Consider the following 12,450-nt stretch of genomic DNA (forward strand, 5'->3'; position numbering starts at 1 on the left):
ATATTCTTTAGGACTTTCAAACCAAATGAAGAGTTTCCTGTCTGGTCTGGAAACTGCAAAGGTGAAAACAACACATTCAGATGTGAAACTGGGCCCTTGCTTTTCCATTCCCACGTCAACTCTGCCTGTTTGAGCTTGTTGAGGGGAAAATGACCCGGCAGTGGAACATAAACAATTCAGACTGAAATCTATGAAAGAGCTCCAGATCAGAATTCCCACTCTCTCTAGAAGAAGCTTTTTTTTCTTTTTTTTTGAAAAGGTACAACTCATAATCTACATTCATATTTAATACATTTGAATATGCGTTCTGACAAAGGCCATTTGTCAAAATAAAAGTATCTCTTGAAAATAAACTTTAWGTAGATATTCAACATACTCCAACATTTCTGAACTGAAATACATTTTTATTGACCTGAAATCTAATGTTATGTCTTGTTTTCATCACTCTGTGTGTAATAAAATYATATAACATGCTATATTTTGCTACCATGATGCTGAAATAAAATGAACTGTTCAATAATATTCYGGTTTACTTATTGTGACTCCAACAAAAGATAATTGGAGTCATAGTTATCTTTTGTGGCTCAAWGCTGGCTTGGACTTATTCATATTATTGGAAAGTTGAGTGGAAGGGAAAACTGTTACAGATAAGCCTGTAGAAGGACACAATTGAGCTATTAATCAGATGACAAATTAAAAAGGCTATGATAATTTCTATTCTGATAATTAATGTTTTTTGAAGAGCAATTTTGTTTATATTGCTTTTTTATATATACTTACATCTGTACTAGCCAATTTCAAAGTGGCCGATAATTGCTCTTTACCTGTTTTATACACTTCGTTAAGCAGATGGAACCTCGTAGGTGATTTCTTTGGATTGTTACCTCAAACGTGAAGAGGTCACTTTGGTCACTTGATACTGAACCAATAATTCACTTTGCTAACAGGAAGGGGAAAAAAGCAATTGCTTAAGTGTCTTCTTTCTGCAAGCTAAGAGAATAGGGGGWGTGCAGATAGAAGATCACAAAGATCAGCCATCGACCCAAACTAGTTCCAGTGGACTGTGAAAGATGTGGGCAACTGAGGGAGAGGAAAATGAGTGCAGAGAGAAAAAAGTGACCCAGGTACTGAGCTGAATGATCTACTGTGTGAAAGGAGGGGAGTTTTCACAGCTGGCTGGGTTTGATCAATCCAGAAACTCTTCACACGCACAAACTCGCAAACAAAAAAGCCAATACACAACGTGCAGATGAACAGATGCTCCAGACACACAAAGCTCAGTGCAGTTTTACAAATCACTATCAAATCCATGCACCCAGGAGGTAAAAAAAAAAAAATCCACTTTTTCCCACAAAGTGTTGAAAAAGAGAAAGACTATCTAATGGGGGAGAGACGGGTTGGACTACAATCAATACAGCAAATGTGTTATCTGATAATAGATTTTGATGGTCGCATTTTGAGAAAAGAAGGTTCTACACTGCAGCTTTTAACTTTTCCTGCAACACTTTTGACTCGTTTTATTTTGTTGATGCTGTGAGCTTAGAGCTTGTGTTTTCTTCCACAGGTCGTCCTTAATAGAAAAGATGTTAATCTTAAAGGATTTTAAGTGTAAACGTACAGTAAAACATTCTTGGACCAACAAGCTCCAGTCAGACGTCTACATATTTTATTAGATAAGAAATCGGTAAATTTTTAGCTGACCTGCTAAATCTAAAGCAACAACTTCCAACAGATCCAGAATACAAAAAAATAATTATTCACTGAAAACCTTGGTTCTCTCCCTCCCTCTCCTCTGACTCGGAGAAGCCTTAATGTGAGAAAAGCGTCTGTATTGATTTACCTGCGTTCTATTTAGAAGCACAAAAGGCAGGAATGATGTGGATGGAGGCAGAWGGAGAGAAGGGGAGTTTATCCTGCTCTGAATCTTCGATACATTGCAAGTGAAGCAGATTTTTCAGTTTCAGTAAAAACTAGAAGGTAAGTAAATAAAATTGTGATTGATTACCCACTTATGTAAAGCCATAAACCTTCATTTGTCTGTGTGTGGGTGCGTGTGTGTGTGTGTGAGATGATTGGAAATAGGAATGCAGAAAAAGCAGAACTGATAGCACACCTGAACCTTTCTGACAGCGCTTTAGGAGATGTGAGTGGCCAACAGAAAAAAGTCTCTGCAGTAAAGATTTATGGTTTAGCAGACAGGATTATACAAGCCCGTCTCAGAAGGGAGATTTGTGTGATTTACTAACCTTCGGGGTCCTTCCTCCACTTGCCTTTGGCCTATATTGTTTTCCAGAAGTCCACCTTAAATATGGATTAACCTCGTTTTCGGCCCCCTGCTGGGCTTGCATCTATCTTGTGTTGCCAGGTTAAAGAAAGCAATGCACAGAACAGGCGACAGCCACGAATTGCAGAAAGACAACAGTTTTGGAATATTGGGTAAAAGTTTGTTTTCTGTTTTTGGTCTTTCTGAGCAACAACAGAACTTTCTCTTTATTATCCTTTCTCTCTCTCTCGCCCCCAGTCTCCCTCATCCGTTCCCCTGTACTCTCTTTTTCCAATTAACTCTTCTTCTCCTTGAGGCATCCGTTGTTTCCATAGGAACAGTGCTCTGTAGTCAATGCTGGTAGTCTTGGTAACAGTGAACTGGGCAGGCCAAGTGCATGCGCTTGTGTGTTGTATATTTGGGCGACTGCGTGCACATGGGGCATGTTTACAGAAGTCGTGCTTTTCTGTTTCACTGTAAAAGGTGTTTGTTYTTTAATGTCTTTTAGGCAAAGTGAAAGATTTATTCACTTTTAATTAATTCAGGTTTGCTTTGTACTCTTCTGTTCACAATCAATGTAAAAATGAAGTAGCATCTAGAAGTAAGTAAATGTGTTATTGTGTTTTGTGATGTTCTTGCCTAATCTTACGTTTGAAGTGGATCAAAATTATTATATTTATAAATGCTGCAAATCACAAATTTAACTTTATGCTTTAAAGAATGATGCTTTAGTTTAAAAACTGAATTTTAATTTTAAAAAAATTGAAAAAACTCACTCACACAACAACACAGAGAAATATGGAGTCATTCAGACTGAGCAGTGATGCCATCAAGATTTCCACTGAGCTTAAACARAGGACAATGAGGAATATGCGGAGGAAGTAAAGTCCTTTCGCAGATGTGGCTGTACACCAGAAACAAGTTCAGGGAAACAAATGCAGCCAATCTACTGACGTATTCATAATCCGAGACAAAAAGACTTCCTTGGTCGTCTCTGAAATCCGTTTTCTCACAGGATTCAGCAACGCTGCTGTTGATCATTTTGTTTTTGTGTGTCGATATTTTTGAYGCACTAAATATAGCCTAAAAYGAATAAACAATAATGCACATTGTGTGTCATTTTGGTGTTGGCATTTGTGTGTCCGGGGAAGACCATCTGCCCAATATGAGCAGCAGGCCTGTATATGAACAAACACGTGCGATGATCCATCCCGAAGCCAGGCGAACATCTCTAGAGAGCAGGGGGTTTCAGCTCAGCAGTCAGTTGCCACACACACACACACACACACACACACACACACACACACACACACACACACACACACACATCAACAATCTTCCATTCATGCAAAGCCATTTCAACCACTCATGATGATACATCTTAAAAACATCGTGCTGCCTCAATGTTAACACAAATATAATCGCACAAGCAAAACAAGAGGCAAACACATGCAAAAAAAAAAAGGAATAAATCTGGAAACAACACTGGCAGTCAAACACACAAACACGGCTTTCTGATCCCGAGCTCGCATCTCTACACATGCGCAGCTACTTTTGCAATCACACACGCTCTCTCCACCTCACGTGTGCTCCAGTGCTCTACTTTCCTTCTGCTGGAAGTGGAAGGGAGGGGCTCCTCACACGCTCTCCCCCACACACATGGACTAGTGTGAAATGTAGAGGTATGCAAAAAGTATTCATGCAAAGAAACACAGGTGTACATACAAAACTGGAGGCATGCAAATTCGAGRGCTGAAACCGAAAAGCATGCATACCCAGTTTTACGTTGTGGAATGCACATGCATGCACTTCCAAGCTGCCTGCAAAGCACAACCGTAATTGCTCACACGTGCATAAAAAGGGCTGTTCATGTATGAAAAAGAGGCGGAAGAAAGGCAAGATAAAGGAAAGTAKCTGAGGATAAATTTACATCAYGAGAAATGCTTTGACAATGAGCGTATATTAAATAATCTGAAGTTCTTGTAAAATGTAAAGATGAYTGTAAATTAGATTTCTAATGGTTCTTCATCAAAATCACCAAGATTGCCAGAAAAATGCCACTGCAACACGACCACCAGCCAGAACCTTAGACACGAGGCAAAATGGATCCACACTTTGATATACAAAGTTCTGACCCGCCGTCTCAAACGTTGCAACTAAAATCAAGGTTTCATTAGACCAGGGAATAATATTCTGATCTCTTACTGTTCTGTGTGAAATGTCCACTTTGTCTTAAACTAAAATAGGAAGTGTGACAAAACAATTACAAAATATATTGGTAGGAACAAGACTCTGTGATCCCTTTTGAGTCACCCCWTCACCCACTCCTGACAAGCCATTTGTCAGGAGTTCTTAATGTRTAAAGCAATACGGTTCTAGATTCCCACGTCTTCCCKTCTGTGTGGATTTTTTATGTTGTCTAGTTTCTTCCCACAGTGCAGAAGCATTCAAATCAGCTAAACTGAAGTATTTAAATTGCTCGTGAGTAATTTGTCACCCTGTTGGCTTGCTCGGCTACAACACTGTTAGAAATGTGCCCATGAAAATTAATCTGTAGTTGTCAAGTAGAATTTTTTTTTTCCAATGTGATTCATTTATCTTCCGAAATCAATGGTCTAAAAGAGAAACTAAACTATCATCAGCCACTCAAATCCTCATAAAACTGGAGATCAAGAATCCCAAAATTGTGCAACTTGTATCTCTTAYTAAWATAAGATGAATAAGTGCAGAGCACTTAAAATATCAGTGTGTGAAGTTGTACATCAGATCATTGGGTCAAAGTGTGACTTGCCTTGGAGGCTCGGGGCAATGTGTCCTGCACAAGACACGTTTCTCCGTGTTTCTGTAATGCATGATGGATGCTACACTTGTCTTCTTCTGACACCCTGATTTAATTGCACACATCCAAGTCCAGAGCCTGACTCAACTCCCAGAGGACTGTTTCAGGTAGCAGGCATGCATTACAGCTTCCAACTCCACTTACAGCTGGATCTCTGAGGGAAGAAACAGAAGTGAGCCAAAGGCCATAAACACTCCACTAATAGTGGGTTAAACGGTCTTCATCGCCAGGCTGCATCCATGAAAGCAAGGGAAATACGTTCCACACATATCTCAGAATCACACTGTATAAAACTTCAGTCTTTTTTATCTGACATTTAAACTTTGTGCAGCACAACAAATACAAAATCTACTATGATCACAACTTTTAATATTTTAATCCAAGGTGAAATRTGAAATTAATAAACCAAAGTAAATTGTACATTCAGGCCAGGCAGCGTCTCTCTAATCCCCTTTTAAGCCTCACCTTTTACACAAACATGGAAGGAAGTCATATGGAGAAGGAAAAGTGTGAATGGTGAGGAGGAATAAAACAGATTAGCGTAATCCACTTTATTCTGGGACAAACGGTTCAGACAGCCAACATGCAGAAATACACAAAACACAGAAACACACTCAGAAGGGAATTAATGCAGCAATGCATGTTCCTCAGTTCCCTCAAGTGTTCTTAGTCTCTGTGCCATGCAAACAAACCAGATCACAACAAACGAAGAAATCAGGGATTGACAACAAGGAATTGTCAATCCCTGACAAACAAGGGATTGTGGCAGGAAGCAAGTAGGCAAGCTGAGTGAAGGCGAATAATTAACACRGAAGAAGAATTAGCACAAAGGAAGCTGAACTAAATACAACGAAACTACAAAAAACAACTAAAAAACTAAACACAAAGGCATTAACCAGCATGGCAACATCATTCAAACAATAATGAGAATAGAGAAATAAAGCAAGACCTAATGAAATTAGATAACTTCAAGGAAATATTCAGGATACAGACACAAATAAAAACAAAAACCCAGACAMCAAAAGATCATGACAGCTCCACGTTATTGCAGTAACTTCTAAACAAGAAGTCGCATGGAACTGCGTTCCCTCACATGAAAAGTGTTTTCTGGTGTAGGAAGTTGTGCCTTGGATAAGGTAAAGCACCTGTCTAAATAATAATAACAACAGTGTATTAATGGTTGATGATATATAAACATGAATCTCGCGGGAGACAAGAACTGAAAGATGAAATGAGACGTAGAGACATAAGGAATGAGGCTGATGAAGCGTCACTGAATTCTGAAAAATAAAAGATCTGTCGGTCTGTTGTGTCCATGAAGCTAAAATAAAATGATAAAACAGCTCATGAAAGCTCTCAGCTCACTGTTTTGGAATAAAAGCMGAGGTCAACCCAGAGCAAGGTTTTTTTAGAACAAGAACGAAGTACCGAGTTAYGAAATCATAACACAGTGACATCACCATGTCACCGAAAGGATTTTTTTTCTTACAGAGAAACTTTGAAAATGTATATTTTTGAATAAATATATTGTGAAATCGGTTTACTTGTAACCAACAGCAAAACTGAAAATCTATACATTGTTTGGATCCCTTTGCTTAAAGGGGGAGAACTTTTTTGAGCTTTTTATCATGTTATAATGTTATTCACTAATCAATAACAATGAGGGAATACCATCCTTATTTATGGGATTATTAAAACAATTTTTAGACCAAAGGATTTCAAAACCACTTAATATATTTTGACAATAAACAAATTGAGAAAATGAAATATAGGAAACAAAAACTAATATAACTACATTTCTTCTCTTTTATGAGATCATCAAAACAGGCCCAGCCAGTTTTGCACTCAACATGGGCCGCCTGGTTGGAGAGCCTCTGCGATTAATGTTCAGGGTGGGGAAGTGAAGACCAACCAGTGTGCAGCTTCAGCAGATCATCTTCTGTCATCGATCTGGGATTAAAGTCGTACTACAGCACGTTTCGCAAAAATAAATAAACAATCTCTTTGTCCTAAAATTATAATACACAATCTTTTTGTGAAATAAGTTGATAGAGTCTGGTTGCCAGGTTTTGGTTCCTAGAGCTCAGCTGAGCCCAATCCAAAAAGCAACAGGAAGTCACCAATAAGCAGCGTAAGCCGGATAGCGGGCAAGGGCAGCGGCCTAAATGTGTGCCAACTACTGGCATCGAAATCTGGCTCTGGGTCAGTGGAATGTCACCTTACTGGCAGTAAAAAAGCAAAACCTGGTGAGGAAACTTGTGCAAAAACAACTACAGATACCTGGGCTCTCCTCCCAAATCCTAAAGCTGCGCTGGACTCCCTCCTACTCAGGATATGCCAAATGATAAAGACGCAACATGGTCTCACACTCCCTACTTTCCAAATACAATTCATTTATTTTCAATTTACAGCAAATCAAAAACTACAAGCACTCTTAAGAGCTGACTTATTTTTATGAGAAGCAGCACAAATCACAGTCCAACTGTGTGAGGCGTAAGAGATTTGTCAAGAGGAATGGGCTGGGATTCCTCAGGAAACATGTCAAAGGCCTGTTGAAAACAACAACTGATGACTGCAGTCTGTTGTCCAACAGAAACGACACACTTATTATAACTAGTAACATCAAGATTTATAAAAAAAACTTCAACCACGATGTAATGAGATACAATATGAATATCACTAACGCCAGCCCAACAGCTAACTCTTCCAGTATCCATTAAGGACTCAGAGGACCTTCAGCCAAGCTGCAAGCATGGATAAAAAAACTCAGCCTGGAGTCATCGGGCAAAACATTCTGAACAGCTGCTGCACACAACTGCTCTAATTTAGATTATCATCTGCATAAATGAGCACAGAAATCATGCTGCTGTGTTTATGACCAGCAAACTAGGACAGATTTTGATTTGCACTGGAGTAAACCTCTTGACCTTGCATAATCTCTCTTTCAGCCACCTCCAAGGAAAGTACTTCTATGCAAAATCCCCCGACATGCAGGGAACAGAAATGTATTACCAAAACATTCAACTCTTCACAGAGGACGGCCTACAAGGTTTTAAAGTGACCTTATAGAAATATCTGAATATTTGTCCAGGAAAGCATTTGTCAGATAAGACAGATTGGGGGGAAAAAAAAGGTCTGGCTTCTTCTTTATGGAGTATGCTTTGTGAATTGACGTGCAGTGTGRAGTCRAACGGGGCAACTCCACACTGCCAGACCCAGACTCCTGCTTTAACATGTCTCCTATTCCTTTCAGTCCATTGGTRCGATGCTTTAAACCACTGCTTGAGGCTTTGTATTGCTCTTAGTCAAATGAAGTTGCATGATGATGAACGTGCGWTCCTCGAAGCTTGCTMTTTTTGAGCTAATCTGAAAGCCACATAAAGCTGGGAGGTCTGTAGCTATTGACTTTGAGGTAAGTTGGTCACCTCTGCACAGCACATGTTGCTCGCATGACCACAAACCAGAGTGTGATCATCATTCACTGACCTGGTCTAACCCTTCATGGCTGATTTGCTCTCATTCCTATTTACTTCCACTTTTTTTTATATATCACAACTAACAATTGACTGCAGAATATTTAGCATATTTTCCTTCACAAAGTCTATGGAAGCAGTTACTGTAGCAGGTGGCAATAGAAGTGATTTAACACGTGAATTCAGTGATTTGGATGGGGGACCCGATACTTTTAGCAATACGGTGAAAAGTCCAGTTACAATTTCTTTATTCCTTCATAAATCAGGACAAATTAGAACCAAGCATCTTCAGGTAAACTTGTCTCTTAGAAAAAAAAGCCTACTCTTTACMTTTTAAACARGACTAAAGGTTACCAATTAAAAGTGTTAGTCTAAAATGATATCCAATGAAAGTCTCCATAGCAACAGCCAGAGTGATTCATAGAGCGTGTCAATCTGTAAAATAAATTTCACACTTCAGCGAACCGCGGCCTCTGAGGCGAGATTTTGTTTGAAATGTACGAGYRAAGCGTGCATGTTAGAAACAAAAATAAACACAATAAAATCTATTGTTCCGCGACTCTTTGTCGAGATTGTCAGTTGTTAGAATTACACATGACAGGTGAGAATGATTTATTGTTGTTTTGCTTCTTTTTTTGGCTGCAATTTCTGAAGCATTGATTTGATTTTTGTTTGTTTGTTTGTTTGTTTGTTTGTTTGTTTCCCCAAGTATTCCCAAGTGTAAATATGCACCATTTGTCATTTATCAGTGTGTTTCTACAGCTCAAGTAATTGGTGGGAAAAAAGCCTTAAAGCAGATTTTATTTTCAACTGTGCTCCGTCTAGTCGGCCTCATACCGGCACACTGCTCATTAGCTTTCTGTAGGGCTTTCGTTCCTTCGTCCCCCTCTCCTCACTAACTTTCTCATTTGCTGTCATACAGTTTCTTCATCCCCGTTTTCCTCTCATTTAATCAACTTCTCCATCCCAGTTCACTGGTAGCAGAAGACCTCTGAGGGATCCCCACCCTCCTGGTTTATCTGAGGTTTTCTCCCTTCCCTTTCATTGCCTCTCTCTGTTTTCTTTTTCATAGTGAGAATGTTTTCTGTGAGAAAGTAGGTTCACAACAGACCTCCCACATTCCTGCATAACTCACACGCACTCAAACTAGAGCAAACAATCGTGACTGCTGGAGCCACATAAGCCAAAGATTATAAGCCTTTGAATTGTAACAAACACAAACGCACTTAGAAACACCGTTAGTAGTGCACCACAAAGATCACATGATCAATTTTACACCTTTTTGTGACCAAACAGCCCTGAGAACAGAGCAGCTGGGGGGAAATCTTTATAAAAGCGAGGAGAAAACGGGGTGGAAATTAGAGGTGAGGAAATGTGAAAAAGCGTGAGAAGGAACCTGGAATGTCACTTTAATGACTTCTGAACAGGTTGGAGGCTGTTTTATGAGTTCGGCTTCACTCCTATTGAAGCAAAGTCAAATCCGTCCATCTGTGCAGCAACCAAACTCACTGATCCTTCTTTAAAACCTCCTTCTGTTGGAGGAAAAGACCAAGAGAACAGCCCCTTTTTTTCCTGCATGCGTGTCTGTTGCCTATTTGCTTTTGTTCACTGGAGTTAGGCTCCTGCCCGATGAAGCTTATATAGCCTTAAAGCTCCRGCTAATTTGGTAGTGGGAGATATTTCAGAAAATACTAGATTGAGACAACAATTTGGGACTTTTATAAGTGTGACTGACTAGCAATCTAATTCATCATATAATGATAGCACAATGGGTCCCCCCTCACTCCTCTTGTTTTCTTGTCACCTTTCAAAATGTAAGAGTATCAACCAAATTTCAAAATCACAAAAAGATAGCTTGTGATTTTAAATAATTAAATAATTAAACTCCACCAGCCTCACACAGGACTGATTATTTCCAGAATAAAAAAAAATACCTTCAATAAAACCTGACAACATTATGTAGGCTAAAAGATCTCAAAAAGGTGCAATATCTCCCCCACACCTAAACAAAAGCATAGATTCTGACATGGATCAATCTTGAAGTTTAAAATGTAATTTCCAAGTATTTGGGACTCCAAAAAATCCCAGTAAGAACAATTATTCATGAAGTAGGAATACATGGGACAGTGGTGAACCATTGAAGAAGTTGAAGGCCAACTAAAATGACTCCAAGAGCGCATCAAAGACTCAAACAATAGTCGCAAAAGAGCTGAAATCAACATCTAAGACACYGCAGGCCTCATTTGTCTCAGTAAATCTTCTTGTGTGAACAAAAAGACAAAAATGGGGCAAAAATGTCATCAATGGCAAAATTTCAAGGTAAAAATCTCTGCTGACTAAAAAGAGCCCAATGGCCTGGCACACATTTGCAAAAGAGATAAGTGGAGCTTGACAGTAGTCATCAGTTTTTCACCTTAAACTTAAGAACGTTTGGGTTGTACAGCAAGAACATAATCCAAAACAAGTCCACCTATTAAATGGCACTGAAAATAAAAACAAATGTGTCTGAGTGCCAATCAAAGTCTGGACTTAAATCTAGTGGGCGCACAGYGACATGAGCATAAACAAGCAGCAACAAAAATTCTGCAAACAAGAGTGGGCCAGAATCACTCCTCAGTGAGTAAACTACTCACAAATGGCAAATGTTTCTGTCTAGGAGGGTACAAACATTTAGTAAGTTTTTGGGCAATTACTTTTTTTTTTTTTAACAGCGTTCCAGGTTGGTTTGGTAATCTTTTTTTCTTTTGATAAATTAAATAATTATTTGAATTTGCTGACAAAAAAAAAAAAACTGAGTTTTTTACAGAACTCCGTAGGATTTATAATTAACCCTGTAAAAGGATGACTTTGAAGAACGTTGTGAACTTAAATTCGAATTGTGACTTATTAAGCTGCTCTTCAAACATTCCAGTGAGTGTACCTTGAGCTGTTCTTCTCCACTTACAAACCTTGAGCTACCTACTCCAGTTAATAGTGGTGTTCTCTTGTCTTAGTGTGTCAAGGTCTAGCATGGCTAATGGCCAAAACATTGTCATTGTCAAATTGATGTGGTGGTTACTGCAGCAGCCAACAGCTGAGAGCACTCAGCGTCTTGTCAGTCCTCTTTACGGGCAGTGGAGTGGAAATGTTAAGTGCCACCATTACTGATTTCACTGTCAGAGAGTAATTTGCAGATATACTATTGTTGTAGCGGGGCATTCAAATCACCACAGTAGCGACATTCACTATTTGAACCACATTTAGAAGTAAAAGACGAGGAAACGCGAGTCAATCTGCAGTGCAGACATTTGCGCTTCTGTTTTATGCACTACTGCAATGAAGGTAAATAAATGCCTCCTTAACAAGTAAACAGAGATGTGAAAGATGCAGAGTTAAAGGCACAGTTAAGGGTTTCTGAAGCRAGGTTCTTTTAAAAGGTTACAAGCAAACACAGAGGTACTTGCAGGTGATAATTGTCATTTTCATGTAGTAAATATCCAGATTAGTTGATCCTAAATAATTAATGGCTCGTCTGAGAAAAATTAAARCGGCCTTCTACATCAAAGAACTCCAAACACAAAACATCACAGTGGTTTACAGTATGTGAACCTCTTAAACTATTGTCACACCTGAGATCTTGGCTCATTTACAGGCGTTTTTGTTTTTGATTATGTTTCACGCTGCTTAATTTCTGTGTGTATTAATTGCATATTATCTATTTTTTTTCTGTTTACTTTTGGAAATGACTGAAAAATATCTTCATCTACTCACTTATTTACTCAGAAACCAATGATCATTCTGGTGGTCTTCCTGCACAAAACACTAATAAAGGACCATGTAAAGAATTTCTGGCCTAAAAGAAATTTTAAAAAGACAATAAAGTTAGGATTTTTTGT

At 38.9% G+C, this 12,450-nt stretch overlaps 1 protein-coding gene across 1 annotated transcript in view; it reads right to left on the minus strand.

Annotated features, from left to right (window-relative positions):
* Positions 1-12,450, minus strand: part of LOC103479378 (methyltransferase-like protein 13) — a 39,216-nt gene that overhangs the window by 25,071 nt on the left and 1,695 nt on the right. The window lies entirely within an intron of this gene.

Source organism: Poecilia reticulata, linkage group LG17 (assembly GCF_000633615.1).
Source record: "Poecilia reticulata strain Guanapo linkage group LG17, Guppy_female_1.0+MT, whole genome shotgun sequence".
Classification (NCBI taxonomy): Eukaryota; Metazoa; Chordata; class Actinopteri; order Cyprinodontiformes; family Poeciliidae; genus Poecilia; species Poecilia reticulata.